General features: G+C 35.9%; 1 protein-coding gene across 13 annotated transcripts in view; it reads right to left on the bottom strand.

The window, feature by feature from the left end:
- Positions 1 to 14400, bottom strand: part of ptprfa (protein tyrosine phosphatase receptor type Fa) — a 236252-nt gene that overhangs the window by 186485 nt on the left and 35367 nt on the right. For 12 of the 13 annotated variants that reach the window (XM_051111346.1, XM_051111352.1, XM_051111354.1 and 9 more), the window contains exon 1: positions 1977 to 2190. The exons of the other annotated variant lie outside the window; for it this stretch is intronic. The gene's annotated coding sequence lies outside the window, so the exon portion shown is untranslated. Of the gene's footprint in view, positions 1 to 1976; positions 2191 to 14400 lie in introns of those variants that run through there. 13 annotated transcript variants of the gene reach the window in all.

Genomic DNA, 14400 nt, shown 5'->3' with positions numbered 1-14400 from the left:
AAAAGTGAGGAAGCAAGTGAGAGAGCGAGCGATATGCTGGCGGTGACTGAATGGATGGCACTGCAGCAGGGCAGGACTGTGGGATTAGACGAGACAATGGTATGCTTGAAAGACGTAAGCCTCTCTGTGTGAAATAGAATCACTCCCTGGGGACAAGACTGCCTTCCCCGCTGAACAAAGTGAGACAGACAGCCTAGTTCCCGCTGACTTCTCTCCAAAAAGACACTTTTGATAACACTATTCAGTCACAGCAGAGGAAAAGTTCCTCAGCTCAATCTATATGGCCCTGTTTTGTTAAATATGTAAGTAAAATTCAAGGGGTCTCAAAACCCGTCACACGTTAAAAGTTTATCCGTTAAACTTTATTTGGCCCGCACATTGTTTTTCACTTTCTGCGTTTTGGTTTTGCCTTTCACCTTTAGCTTTCTCAAAGATTGTCATAGTCAAACATATATTTATCCACATGAATTATTACAGGCCTTGCACAAATGAAAACGTGGAATTGTAGCCTAGGTGACAACAACAAACAAGCCTGCGGGTGTGCTTCTCTCAAAAAAAAAAAAAAAAAAAAAAAAAAAAAAAAAAGGGGGTGGTACATGCGCTGGCACCGCTGCTGTGTGCCAAATTATTCATTTGCTCATTATTACCTATACAGTGAATGGCATATACTGTATAGATGGACTATAATAAATGTATAATATATGTGACCCTGGGCCACAAAACCAGACATAAGAGTACATTTTTTGAAATTGTGATTTCCACTGATGTATGGATTGTTAGGATAGGACAATATTTGGCCAAAAAACAGCTATTTGAAAATCTGGAATCTGAGGGTGCAAAAAAATCTAAATATTAAGAATCAAAAATTAAGTTTTGATATATTTACGGTTGGAAATGTAAAACATATCTTCATGGAACATGATCTTTACTTAATTTCCTAACGATTTTTGGCATAAAAAGAAAAACTGATTATTTTGAAACTCACAGTGTATATTTGTCTATTGCTACAAATATATCTGCGCTACTTATGACTGGTTTATGGTCCAGCGTCACATAAAGGAAATAGGGAACACTTGTCATATTGAACATCTGGCAATGTGATGAAACTACATCTCTCCCATTACAATCGTCAGAGTGGTCTTCACTAAATGCATATTTAACTAAAAGGACATCTGCCTAGTCAACGCAATTTGAGTGTGAAACCCTTGAAACCCTCTAGCAACACCAGAACCATTGCATACAGTCCAAAATATTCTGATACTGAAAATCTCAGATTCAGTAATCTTAATCTTACCAATATTTTAAAAGCTTTAGTATTTAAAAAATAAATAAATAAATAAATAAACAAATAAAAAATGTATAAGAAATATAAATAATATTAAAAAGTTAAGACACAAGTAAATCAATTTTTAGAACACTATCCACATACATTCATATCATGTGAAAAGGCCAAATTTCTAAAATCATCAGGCTTTGTCCATTAAAATGCAAAGTCTGTTTATCAAGTTAGAAAAACTGCATGTAAAATAGAAGCAGTTCATGATTGTTGTACATTACAAACTGCACCAGTTCACACACTCTTTGTAAAACATTTCCAGTAAAGAATGTAATTCTACATTATCCCCATAATTCAATCTAAATTATACATTCAACCAGAATAATTAAAAAAATCTTAACACCCTCAGAAAAAGCAGCATCTGAGGTGGATATTATGCTCAAGTAGAATGAACAGAGGGATTTACATGTAAGACTGAGAAAACCAGTCGCCACAGGACAGCTGTGATTCTGCTAATGGTTTCTCAGCGGCAAAGGAAGGTGCACACAGGAGACGAGAGAGACTGCACCACTAATAAGACCCTCATTTAAGTGCAAATGATGGAATATTATTATAAAACACCAAGGTTGAGCCAAGAAGACCATGCACGCTACCACTACTATTATTCCTCACAGAAAACCAATCCATGTGCACCACTTACCCATGTGAAGAAAACCATCCAAAGGAAATTAGAATCAAGTTTAGGAAATCCTTCAGGGAAACTAGTGGATCCAAACTCAAGTCCTGAAGAGGAAAGCAACTGCAAGTGTACAGCAAGTGGCTAATCCATATATCATGCGCTGCGCTGGCGGCGTTACTCTATCTGAGCTCTTAGCTGGGACAGTGTCTCTGGGGACAGACGCACGGTTTCTGAGACTGTGTGAACAAGACTAATTCAGGCACAAGCAAAATCCGTCAGGTGTTGAATTACAACTGAGGCTGAGGGAGGAGCTTGGTCTCTCTGGCCAATCAGAGAGGTGGGCTGTTGTTTGATTTTGCACAGGTAAATGGAGCGGCCCCTCCTGTTCCCACCTGGCAGCGGACCAACAGGTAACTGAGGGCAGTAGGGACACTGAAATGGGCTGGCTTGTTTTTTTTTTTTTTTTTTTATAAAGTAGGTAGACAGACTGACTGGCTGGCAGAATAGCTGTTGTTGAGATAAAGAACTCTTTAAGTAGAACATGCTGACTGATTCCGAACACAGCCAGAGTTGTTTGTCTGACCTGCGAGCTGTCGTAAAGATAACGATAATAAAACCAAAAGGATGTAAAAAGTAACACAATTTGTGGCTTAAAGCAAATCGTAAAGAACCAGACTTGGAAAAGAGACTTCAGGAAGAGATGCTTAAGCATTGGCACAAATAAGATCCATGATTAAAAAGAACTGGTGAGAATGAAGTCCCAGCCAGGTAAATTTGCCACTAAATGTGCATAAAGGAATGCATTTCCTTTTATTCTGATTCAATATATTGGCTAAGCATCTGTAAAATGCTTTTGTGGGAAAGCAAAAAGATGCTAGATTGCACATTCAGAGTCATTACTCAAAACCTTGACAACTCCACAGCTTTCCAATTGAGTTCACTAGCAGTTCTTCTGCAGAAACACGTAGTTACCAAATCATAGAAATTGAATAGAAATAGACTTCTCTTCACAATTTGCTTCAATGCACATAATGAACACTAAAAAACTTTGTTTTATATTAATGCAATTAAAGTATAACTGGTCCCTGCAGTTAGTTAGCATGTCAGTGTGATTGTAAATGTGTGTGTGCACCAAGTATTAAAGTGCATTTTTTTCACATAACTGCTCTCCACCAAAGTGTAGCTCTATTCATATCAAAACCTAGACCACTTAGATTTCTAAATAATGTAGAACGGCAGCATATTGAGTTTGCATCTCACAGCTCCAACGCTCAAACCCCTGAACCACCTGTCAAACATGCGTGTTTTCCTACAGAAACCAATTACTCCTGAACAGGACTGCTGGGTATTCTAGATAAAGTGCTTGGACTATTAATTAATGTGTTCTGACTAAGAAAAATGAGGCAGAATTAAATTATAGATGTATCATTTTTCATTAAACTTTTGGTTGATGGAAGGGATCTTCAAAGCAAATGCTAGGGGAAAAAAAAACCTGCGGAAAAATAAGACTGTATCATTCTCAAAAGCACAGATATGGTTTTCATTGAAGCACAGTTCCTGGGGTGCATTTTTCCAAATAAAAGGGACATATCATATCTGAATGAAATGTTACTAAATAAAGATAAAGCGTTAATCCATTTTCACCAGCTGCTGCCCACCGTTCACAGCATTCAGTATAGTGAGCAATGAGCATGTGGCTGAATCTGTGCGTGTACGTCCAAAATTAACACTCGCCGAATACCAAATGCAAGTAAAATCTGGCTTCATTGAGTCAGCTGGTAACTTTATTTTAGAAAGTGCATGGGTTATATGATTTATTTCTATGATTTTGTTTTTAGAAAGTGCACAATGTCACGCTTAGACGAAGCACACGAACAACGACGTAAATAAAAGAAAGGTATTTAATAAATCCAACAGGGAACATAGGAGACACAGGAACACAGGGTAGTAACATTAACATCCGACAAAGCAAGAGGGGAAACACACGCTATAAATACACACAGACTGATTACAAACACAGGTGTAGACAATGAGGGAGAAACCAAAACACACAGAACTGCAGGGGAGATGATGGGAGAAACCAACTAGAAAGTCCAGGGGTGTGACACACGATGAAGCTGATTTATTTTGTTTTATTTTATTTTATTTTTTATTAAATAATTTAATTTAATTTTATATCATTTTTAATTTAATTTAATTTAATTATTTTCCTTTTTTTGAGGCCTGTTATTCATATTGTGACACATTCACAAAATTAGCCTGTAGAATTTTTGTAAGCATATTTATTAATTTTTGCATCATTTTCATAAGAGGTGCATCTCACTGACAGACAGTATATGTTAGAAATAGTATATGTATGAAAAAATATATATATTATACAGGTATATAAAAAGTTACATTTAACTATACATGATACATGTATCTATTTTTACCCAGCATTATTACCAGGTGTGGGAAAAAAAAAAAAAAAAGTGCTGTGTATTTGTGAGTGTGTCGCTTGCATAATGTAACTTGAAATGTAGACTATAACTCGAAAGAAAAATCAATCTATGAAACCAGACACTTTACACATTCTCAAGGCAGTCTACTGAATCATAAACACACATGCACTCATACAGACAATGAGAATAGGCACAAGTAACATAATGCACAAACTGAAACTGAAGCCATGATTCTTGGTTTTTGAATAGTATTGTCACTGTGTCACATAATTCTAAAAATGCCTCGGCTCAAGTTTCACTTCAAACCTCACACAAACCCACGGGTTCAAGGAGGATGTTTGTGACACTGCTCTCATCTTCATTCTAGCCGTAGCTTTCAATCTAAAGGACCGTCTTCTGAGAGGACAATAGCACCTGCTGTTAGCCAAGTGAGATTCAATGTGTGTAAATCCTTGGGAAAAAATGCGGCAACTGAGCTACAGCTGGCTCTTTTTATTCAAGTATATTTGCCATGAACTGGAAAACGGTGATATAAGAATTTCCTTCCAGTACATCAGACTTTTAAAGCTACTTTAGTGTTGGCTAATTAGCTTGCTAATTGGTAATGTGGGTCTCATGTCATGTAATGTGCATGTAAGCATGTCTTGCTTGGAATAATGTGGCAATGAATCACAGCAGATGAACAAGCCAGGAAATCTCACACATGCGAGTCCTGCAGTGGAGCAAAGTCTCTGGCTATAATCCGCCAGTTTTCATGCTTGCTAAATGCTGACAGACTCTTTTTCGAATTAGAAAAATTAATGCTGTTTCATTCTCTTGATCCGCGAGTGTCTTCTCTGTAATCCTCACACTGAGAAGGATTGCTGAGAATGACCCAAACCAGGGAGTAATCTGGTTGTCTAAATTGGCGTCACATCAAACTGCCAAAAACATCAACAAATCCTGCCAAATGGTCCTCTAGGGCTGCGTGACAATTGTGTTTACAGACACTTGAGATATTACATAACTTTTTAGCTGCTTTTTCTAGGACGTAACAATCAGAGAATGCAACCCTGACACAAATGTAGGAAAGTGTGGAAAATAGTTATTTTGTGTATTATTAGATATAAAAACTGAAACAAACTGTTTGTTCTAGCTCCCTGCACTGGAAAAATGTTTTTTTTGCTGTTTACCTAATTAAAATAAAGTGAACAACACAATTGCTGAACACTGTATAATTTCATTGTTTTTAGTATACTTTAATTTGTAATGCTGAGAACTAAAAATCAGTTCTTCAAAAAATCAATCAACTTTCAGTTAATGCAACAGAAGTGAATAATGTGTTTGTTTGCATATATAACACCCATTATTATAGGGGTAATAACATTTTTTTTATTTTTAGGTTACAATGAAAAAACAAACATTGCAAATTAGGGGTCGACCGATATGTGTTTTTCAGGGCCGATGCCGATACCGATTATTACAGATCAAATGCACCGATAAACGACATTTTGAACCGATATGTGTCAAAATACAAATGTCACATTTTTTGTCAACACAGTAGCTTAGGAAAAGCTGAAAACAAAAATTACATTTGCCATTTAAAATTATAAGCAAAAGAACAAATCCGTTGGCTTGTAGCCATGACGAAATGAAATAACTTTTAACGAAAAAATGTCCCGACGTCGATTTCAGCGTCTCTCCCACAAAGGAAAATATATATAAATACAACAACAAGTAGTAATAGACTAAATGATAGATGTCGGTTTCTTAACAGTAAACTGACCATTTTCTAGTCCAAGCTGAATGTCCTTCAAGGACAGCGCATCCACACTTTGCTCTGCCATGTGCCATCCTCTGTCTGTACAGCCCGCTCTGATGACCGTTATGCAAATCCTGCGTGCACAGACCTTGCCAATAAAATGCGCCGCAGTCCATGCGTGCATAACAGTCATGAGCGCAGGCCGTACAGGTGCTCTATAAGAATGAGTAAAGCCAAAGACTAAAGGACAGACATGCTGTTCAGAAAGGACGTCGGGAAAAGGAAATTATTACACCGCCTGCTCCCGTCCAAATTACACCAGAGTTACCGACCGCTACCGCGTTTTGTTTGTAAATTTATTCCCGCGTCGCAAAAAATCTGGTCGAGTCCCGCGGAAATGCAGACCTCTAGTATACGGTCCTACTTTTGATTAATTCATCCAAACTTTGATGACTCATCCAAACTTTGAAAAATGTTTGGCATTTAGTGTTAACAGTATACAGTACATTCCATTTATATGACTGGATTCCGCGATTCCGTCCGTGTTTTCCGCATCCGGGAAATCAAGATAACATTGAGGTGTTTTTGCAACTTCACCGTAAAGGATTGTGAATTACTAAAACACAATCAACTTCTGCTGCTGACTTACCTTTGAGAGACAAGTGATTACTGCCGCACGCTGCACGCAGCTCCAGCAAGCGCGTTCTGTCTGTGTCTTCACTTCCTTCAGCCTTGGAGTTGATTGGTTGGACTCGCGACTTCCAACAAATCTGATGCGCGGTGGGCGGAGACTGCTCTAGGGCACAGAGTGGTGAGCTCTGACAGGCTGCGTCGGAGCCAAAGAGCGCATTTCAAAAATAAATTATTTTTATCGGCAAATCGGTTTTGAAAATAACCGATTCCTATAATCGTGAAAATGCTTAATATCGGCGCCAATAATCGGTAGGGCCGATAATCGGTCGACCTCTATTGCAAATATATATATATATATATATATATATTTTTTTTTTATTCTGTCGGTTGTCTCTAGGTTGTATATCAGTGTAGTATAAGTTGTGCTCAGCAGTGTTTAGTACAAGCAATCTGTGAAATGTCAGACTTACAAAAAGGACAAAGCTTGGGATTCTGTTTAGCTGGAGTGTCTGTAACCTTAACATCCCAATTGTTTTGTCTCTGTGATTATGACAGCGTAAACAAAGCATGGCAAGACTTCTTCAGCAAAGAAGAACAGTGGGCAAAAACCGAAAGTGAATGACAGAGACCATCGAAAACAAAGGAGGACTGTCCAAACAACACAGAACTACTGGACCAATATGACAGCAAACCTTAATATCCCCCTGTTTCAACAAAAACTGACCACAAAAAACTCCACATAAAACCAATATCCATATAAGAGCTATAACTGATAAAACTTCAACAGTGCTGAAATGTGAAAAAGATGGAGTCATGATCATAAAACCTGGACAGTTGGGGCATTAAGAACTTCAACATCTGCCCTTGCCAGACAAATCACCTGACTTGAATATTATCAAACCGCTGTGGGCATTTTTGGAGAGAAGACTGATATGCGGATTCCCTCTGCCAACATCTCTGAAGCACCTGGCAGATGTTTTTGCATACAACACTCAACTGGAGAACATTCAGACGTTGTATGAATCCATTCTAAGAAGGTTGGAAGCTGCATAAAAGGCAAATGGCGGGTAAACACCTAAATTAAGAAATACTCCCTATTTCCCAGGTGTTCACATTATTTTGTCTACCCCTTGAACATATTAAAGTTACTTAATTACATTTACATAGATTTTTAGTTGTTAGCATACATTGTGCTTTACAAAGAACTGAATTGGAAGAGTCAATGTTGCCTTTAAGTGTAATTTTATGCATTTAAGTTTAATTTTCGCTTATGTTAGACATTTAAAAGTTTCTGTTGTTTAAGTTTTTGTTTAATTTACCACTATGGTAAAGAGTACACTGTAAAAAACAATTGGTTGTGTCAACTTAAAATAATTTGTTACCTGGCTGCCTTAAAATTTTAAGTTCAGTCAACTTAAAATGTTAAGTTGTACTAAGTGACAACATAAATATTTGAGTTGATCTTTACTTAAAAACTTAAAAAAAAAGGTTAACAATGTCAACTCAAATGTCTAATATGTATCTAAGTTGTAAACGTCTTTGAGTTGACTGAACTTTAAAAACATTAACGCAGCAGGGTAACAAATTATTTTAAGTTGACTCAACAAATTGTGTTTTTTTGTTTTTTACAGTGTAAAGCTTGTGATCAGGTTATAAGATTATTTTTTGTTGTTTCATTCAATGAAAATGTACTCTGCTAATGTCAATGCAGTGATAAACTACAAATGTAAATCTAAAATAAAATATATTTCATGTTAAAAGTTGGCTTAACCCTTTAAATGTCACCGTCCCACCTGTGGGACGCTCGGCGCTCTTTTTTTGTTGTCCTTTTTCTCTATAAAATATTTTAGTAATCATCATAAATTATATATCATTTGAAAGCTTAGAAGCCCAAGAATCATCCATGGAAATTGTACTGTAAAATCTTTTGGCGGTCTCCTAAACAAACTTTCCCAGGAACCTCAATTTTTTTAGTATCAACTTCAAATTTGGAACATAACTTATTTAGACATAAGGCTTCAATTTGATATCAAATTTAGGGTAAAACCTGTTACGTAAAATATGTATTTTATATAAAATAAAATAAAAATGGTACAGTGCATTGTATTTTTAGTAAATTTAAACTTCTATAACTTATTAATAATTTATTTTTTTGAAAAATTCCACTTCTGCCATAATCCGCTGACTGTCTTCTTTAAAAAAAGACCAACCTTAGATCTGTATTCCAAAGTGTTCATGAATTACAACAATTTAAGTTTGGATAGTGCACTTTCATGCCTATTTTAAAAAATGGGTGGTGACAGTTAAAGGGTTAAAGGGACAGTTCACCCAAAAATTAAAATTTGCTGTTGTAAATGAAGTGAATAATGTGATGTTTCTTGCACAGTCTGATCGTTTCGCTTTATAAGACCTTAATATATTGTTAGGAGCCAAGGGTATTAACTTTATGCTCTTTGATATTGAAATAGCAGTAGCTGCTGACTTGTATTTTATAAATCACCAACAATCATGGTTTCAGGTAAAAAAGTCTTCTTTACTGTTTAGATTAACAGCAAATTTTTGGATGAACTATCTTTTTAAAGGAGAAGTCCACTTCCAAAACAAAGATTCACATATAATGTACTCACCCCCTTGTCATCCAAGATGTTCATGTCTTTCTTTCTTAAGTCGTAAAGAAATTGTTTTTTGAGGAAAACATTTTAGCATTTTCGTCATATAATGGACTGATATGGTTCTCCCGATTTTGAACTTCCAAAATGCGGTTTAAAAGCGGCTTTAAACGATCCCACATGCGGTTGTAAACGATCCCAGCTGAGAAAGAAAGGTCTTATCTAGCGAAACGATCGGTTATTTCATAAAAATAATACAATTTATATACTTTTTTTTAATCTCAAATGCTCATCTTGCTCAGCTAGGATCATTTACAACCGCAATTGGGATCGTTTGAAGCCGCATTTAAACTGCATTTTAGAAGTTCAAAATCGGGGCACCATATCAGTCCATTATATGGAGAAAAATGCTGAAATGTTTTCCTCAAAAAATACAATTTCTTTACGACTGAAGAAAGAAAGTCATAAACATCTTGGATGACAAGGGGGTGAGTACATTACATGTGAATCTTTGTTTTGGAAATGGACTTCTCCTATAACAAATTGAGTACAATCAAAAAGTATGTTCATTTCACATTTCACATTTAATTTTTAATTACATTTTTTCAGCTCAAAATAATGCCATTGTTTTTCAGTACAACACAATATTACAAGAGCATCAGTATCAGAAACAGATGCTAGCAGATATTCATTTCATAAAACTGACTGATTATTGTTTGTATGATCATACAACAAGAAGATCTGTGCTCAATATGTCAACGAACACATTAATTTCTACCACACAGTCATATTTACTAATCCTCAGGGAGGTTAGCTTGCAAAAATATGATGATGACTGTCAGAGAAATCATTTATTTACAAAAGGACTTGAAAAATGAAAGCACAGAGGATGTCGACACAGATATTTCTATTGCACTCAACTACAAGAAATTTCAGTTTAATATGCAGAATGTAAAAACACAGGCCCTCGGTGACATAAACAAAGAGGATCTTGTCTCTGCAAGATATAGGGTGACAGCGGGGTGAGTTCACATCTGTTCTGATATAGCGCTCCACTCCCCAGGGCCAGAGGCTGTAGCAGACAGACACAGTGGCATGAATTCATAATGTTAATCAATGTGAAGGACGACACACCCCACTGTGACAGAGCAACAGATTCGCTTGATTTATGCCCATGCAGAGCACAGAGAGGAAGTGCCATTAGCTGACACACAATGCATTAAGATTTCTCTTGTCCTAATTACATACTCTCTCTGCAGGCACACACGGGGGGTAATTACTGAGCTGCTGGTCATCCGGTGTGCTGTCTGTTGCACATTCAGTCACATGACACTTGTCTTAGGATGAGCGATCCCAGCCTGACCACCTCTGACATCTGTGCTTGACAAAATAACAATGCTTTCTTCGTTTATGAGAGTGCAATTCGTTTATCTTAGTGGAAGTGTTAGTGGAGCATCTCCTACAATGTTTGAATGTCATCATGTTTAAATGCAAAATGCATGGTTGATTGCTGTTTGTATGTAATGCTAATGAAAACATATGTCGATTCCTCTAGCAACTTTTACCTTCAGTTTATTTATGATGCTTGCAGTTTTTCTTTCAAAGCTCCATGGGAGAACGCCCAAAATTAAAAGTGAAATAAATGATGTTTTTATGACACAAAATCTTCACAACTGCTTATAACAAGTCCCTAATGAAGCTCATACCATATGGGATATCAAACTGATGTTATATGTCACCTATATGCAGCTACAATTTAATTGCGATAGGGACACAAACATATTTTTAATAAAAGTACTGCAAAACAGTTTCATGGCTGGAGCGAAATAGCTGTTTATGGCTGGTAAATATTCATAATTCATCCATCATTGGTGGACATGACAGAAAGTTCCCTGTATAAAATGTGACAACTCATAAAAGTAAACAAGCAGGCTGACTGTAAGATTAATCTAATAATTACACTAAAAGCCAACTTCTCATTTACATTCAACCACAATCTCGAGCCACAGTCCTCAAAGACACACAGAGAACTTACAGAATCCTCCATAACAAGGTTAAAACAGCCACAGAGAGATTTTTGGTGGTGAGCTTGAAAATGCACACTGAAAACCCTAATAAGTTAATTGGACTAAATTGATTGAGTAAACTCGTTGCCTCAATTTAATTGAGTAATGGAATCTTCCAAAACTTGCATATTTAAGTTTATTTAACTTGGCGGTTTTGTAGACTGTACTTAAATCATTCAGTTCAACAAACTTAGCACTTATTTAATGTACTTGAACGATTGTGTTCACTTGGTATTCATTTTTTTAAGTGTACTTATATATTTAAGTTAACTCAGCATGAAAATGTAACTTAAAACTGTTAAACAATGTTCTTATATTTGACTGCAAGTCATGTCAGTAGTAGCACAACAAAAAACAAACAAAAAAAGCTCATAAAATGGTTATTGATAGTTAATAAAAATAAATAAAATTGAGTTGTTACCATTGTTGTGATTCACATGCTGAATGTTGAAGTCTGTGTGTGACTCACACACATTACCCCAAATATTAAAAAATTATATAAACGCAGTTAAAAGCTTTTTATAGTGTTTATAAAAAAAAGAAAATCAGTAAAATTGTAAAATCATTAATCAGCATGAAAAACACTCATGATTTAATTACCTAAAAAACCTAATGATTTAATTAGAATATAGATCACCTTCTAAAAGCAATCTATTTATTACTTTTCTTTCTTTGAAATCAAAGAACTCTGATCTCATGCTGCGTTGTTGCAACAACAGAAAGAAAACTATAGTAATATAAACAGTTCCAAGTGCCCAACCAAAAGTAACACTATTCACTATAATGGTGAGTATTTAAAAAAAAACACTTTTCAGGAAAATCAACATTAATTTATGAAGTCAGCTTATGTGATGTTCTCTCAAATATTTCAGTTGTATTGAAAATTCAACATTCAAGATGACTTTTTAAAATGATTTTTTTTTTTCAAATGATTAATCATGATTTTGAGCTCACAACACTTGAAATCTTAAGTTTATGCATTTTAATAGTAAATAAGTTAAATGAACTCATATTTTTAAGTAATAGGTCCAAAATGCAAAATTTTAAGTAATGTTTAGTCAACATTACTTGATTGTATAAGTAAAGACAGCATTAGGGTTTACAGTGCACTATGAATATGTAGAAGTTTGGAGTGCATATTGAGTTTGCTATGAAAACAATAGCTGATGTATTACTGCAGACACTGGAAATTTGGCAACACAGAGGATTCATTTACAACATTACCCATTATTTTCTATGATATCCGTAACTGGTTACTGACTGTCATAAATATCTTGAATTGGTTTAATGAAGGCAGGGTCATGAAATGATTACAAAGCATTGCTTTTTTCAGTGATACAGATGCACAGGCTGGCATTTTCTTCTTAAATAAGATTAAGCCACATCATGGAAAACACATCAAAAACTGATTACAATTTAATGAACTTTAAACCGGCCTGCCTAAACCAGCTGTGATGGCTAATCATTGGTGCAATGATAACCCCGCCCTGCATCATATTTGCTGAATCAAATCCAGTACTTTCTAGTAGTTTCTTACTAGCTTTTAGTAGCTGATTCAAAAAATAATGCATGTTTTGTATAAGCATGTTACACTTTCTCACAAAATAAGTTGCATTTTGTAGCATTTCAGCTTTGGACAGCCATTTGTGAGGTGAATAAGTCTTGTATTTAAAAAAAAAAGGAAATGATTCTGAAGACATTATTTCATGCCCAGTCCTGATTTCCACTCCAATGCAGATTGTAAGTTAAATGATACATTTTAACTTTTGACATTTGACTGCTCACACCAGTGTTAGACTAATGCATTACAAGTAATACAACTTACGTAATCAGATTACTTTTTCCAAGTAGCTAAAGTAATGCATGACTTTTAAATTCACAACAAAATATCTGAGTTACGCAAGTTACTTTGTTTTCCCATTTATTCACTGACACCTCTCCTGTCTGTGTGTTAAGATAAATTGAGAGTGAGGTACAAAGGCAAAGGTACTTCCTTCAGCCTGAGGCTTATTCATTTTACTTTTGGTGTGAAAGAGCCTTTACAGTTGCCAAAAATAGAACTTTTAGGGTTTTTAATATTAACAAAAATCAAATAGCCAAGACCCGGTGACTAAAAGTAATGCAAAATTAATGTAATGTATTACTTTCCATAAATGAGTAATAAGAAACGCAAATAGTTACTTTTTTCAGTAATGCAATTGTAATCCTTTACTTTTAAAACTAACTTTCCCCTACACTGGCTGACACACATATATAATTTGAAAAATCTTCATTCTTATTTTGTGAAAAAATGCAAAGTTTTTATTGACATTTTTGAACTCAGTATCATCGAATTAGACCTTTTTTTGCAAATCAGCAGACATGCAGGTTATGTAATTTAACTGCATAATCTGTAGCACTGGCCTCGCTGATGATTAAAGAGCCTTTTTCTTCTGAACCTCAATAATTCATGCTAATTCACACATTTTTCACTTCCAGGCAGTGCGGAGGAAGATTATGAGCTCTGAAAGGGGAAAAGAACCCCGCAGCATCCAGACTCCACACTATAGGTGGCCCGTGAGCATCCCGAGGCTCGGGTTTCAGGCCCACTCATTCCCCGCCTGCATGCACAGGCCTGTCCTTAAAGCTCTCCTTATGTACACCAGTGCTGGGAATGAGGGTCTATTGATGTCAGCTTACACAGATACCACTCATCAGGGTAGTGAAGAGTCATGTCCGCCTCTTGTTTTATATTTCAAGTGAAAGGAATTGAAAAACACAGCTATATTTATATAAGGCGGGCCACCTCAGGAGGGTGAGCAAAGAGAAAGGCATTACAGTGAGGATGTGTGGTGTCATAACACAGAATAGGAGGTGCTGGTGGTGGTGGTGGTTAACATTTTGCATTGGCAACACAATAGATCCCAGGTAGGCGGACCCATAAAAAGTGGAAAGATACAAAGCTCCCCTATCAGC

Source organism: Labeo rohita, chromosome 6, assembly GCF_022985175.1.
Source record: "Labeo rohita strain BAU-BD-2019 chromosome 6, IGBB_LRoh.1.0, whole genome shotgun sequence".
Taxonomy (NCBI): domain Eukaryota; kingdom Metazoa; phylum Chordata; class Actinopteri; order Cypriniformes; family Cyprinidae; genus Labeo; species Labeo rohita.
Note: the sequence above shows the minus strand (reverse complement) of the source record. Positions and strands in the feature narration are given on the sequence as shown.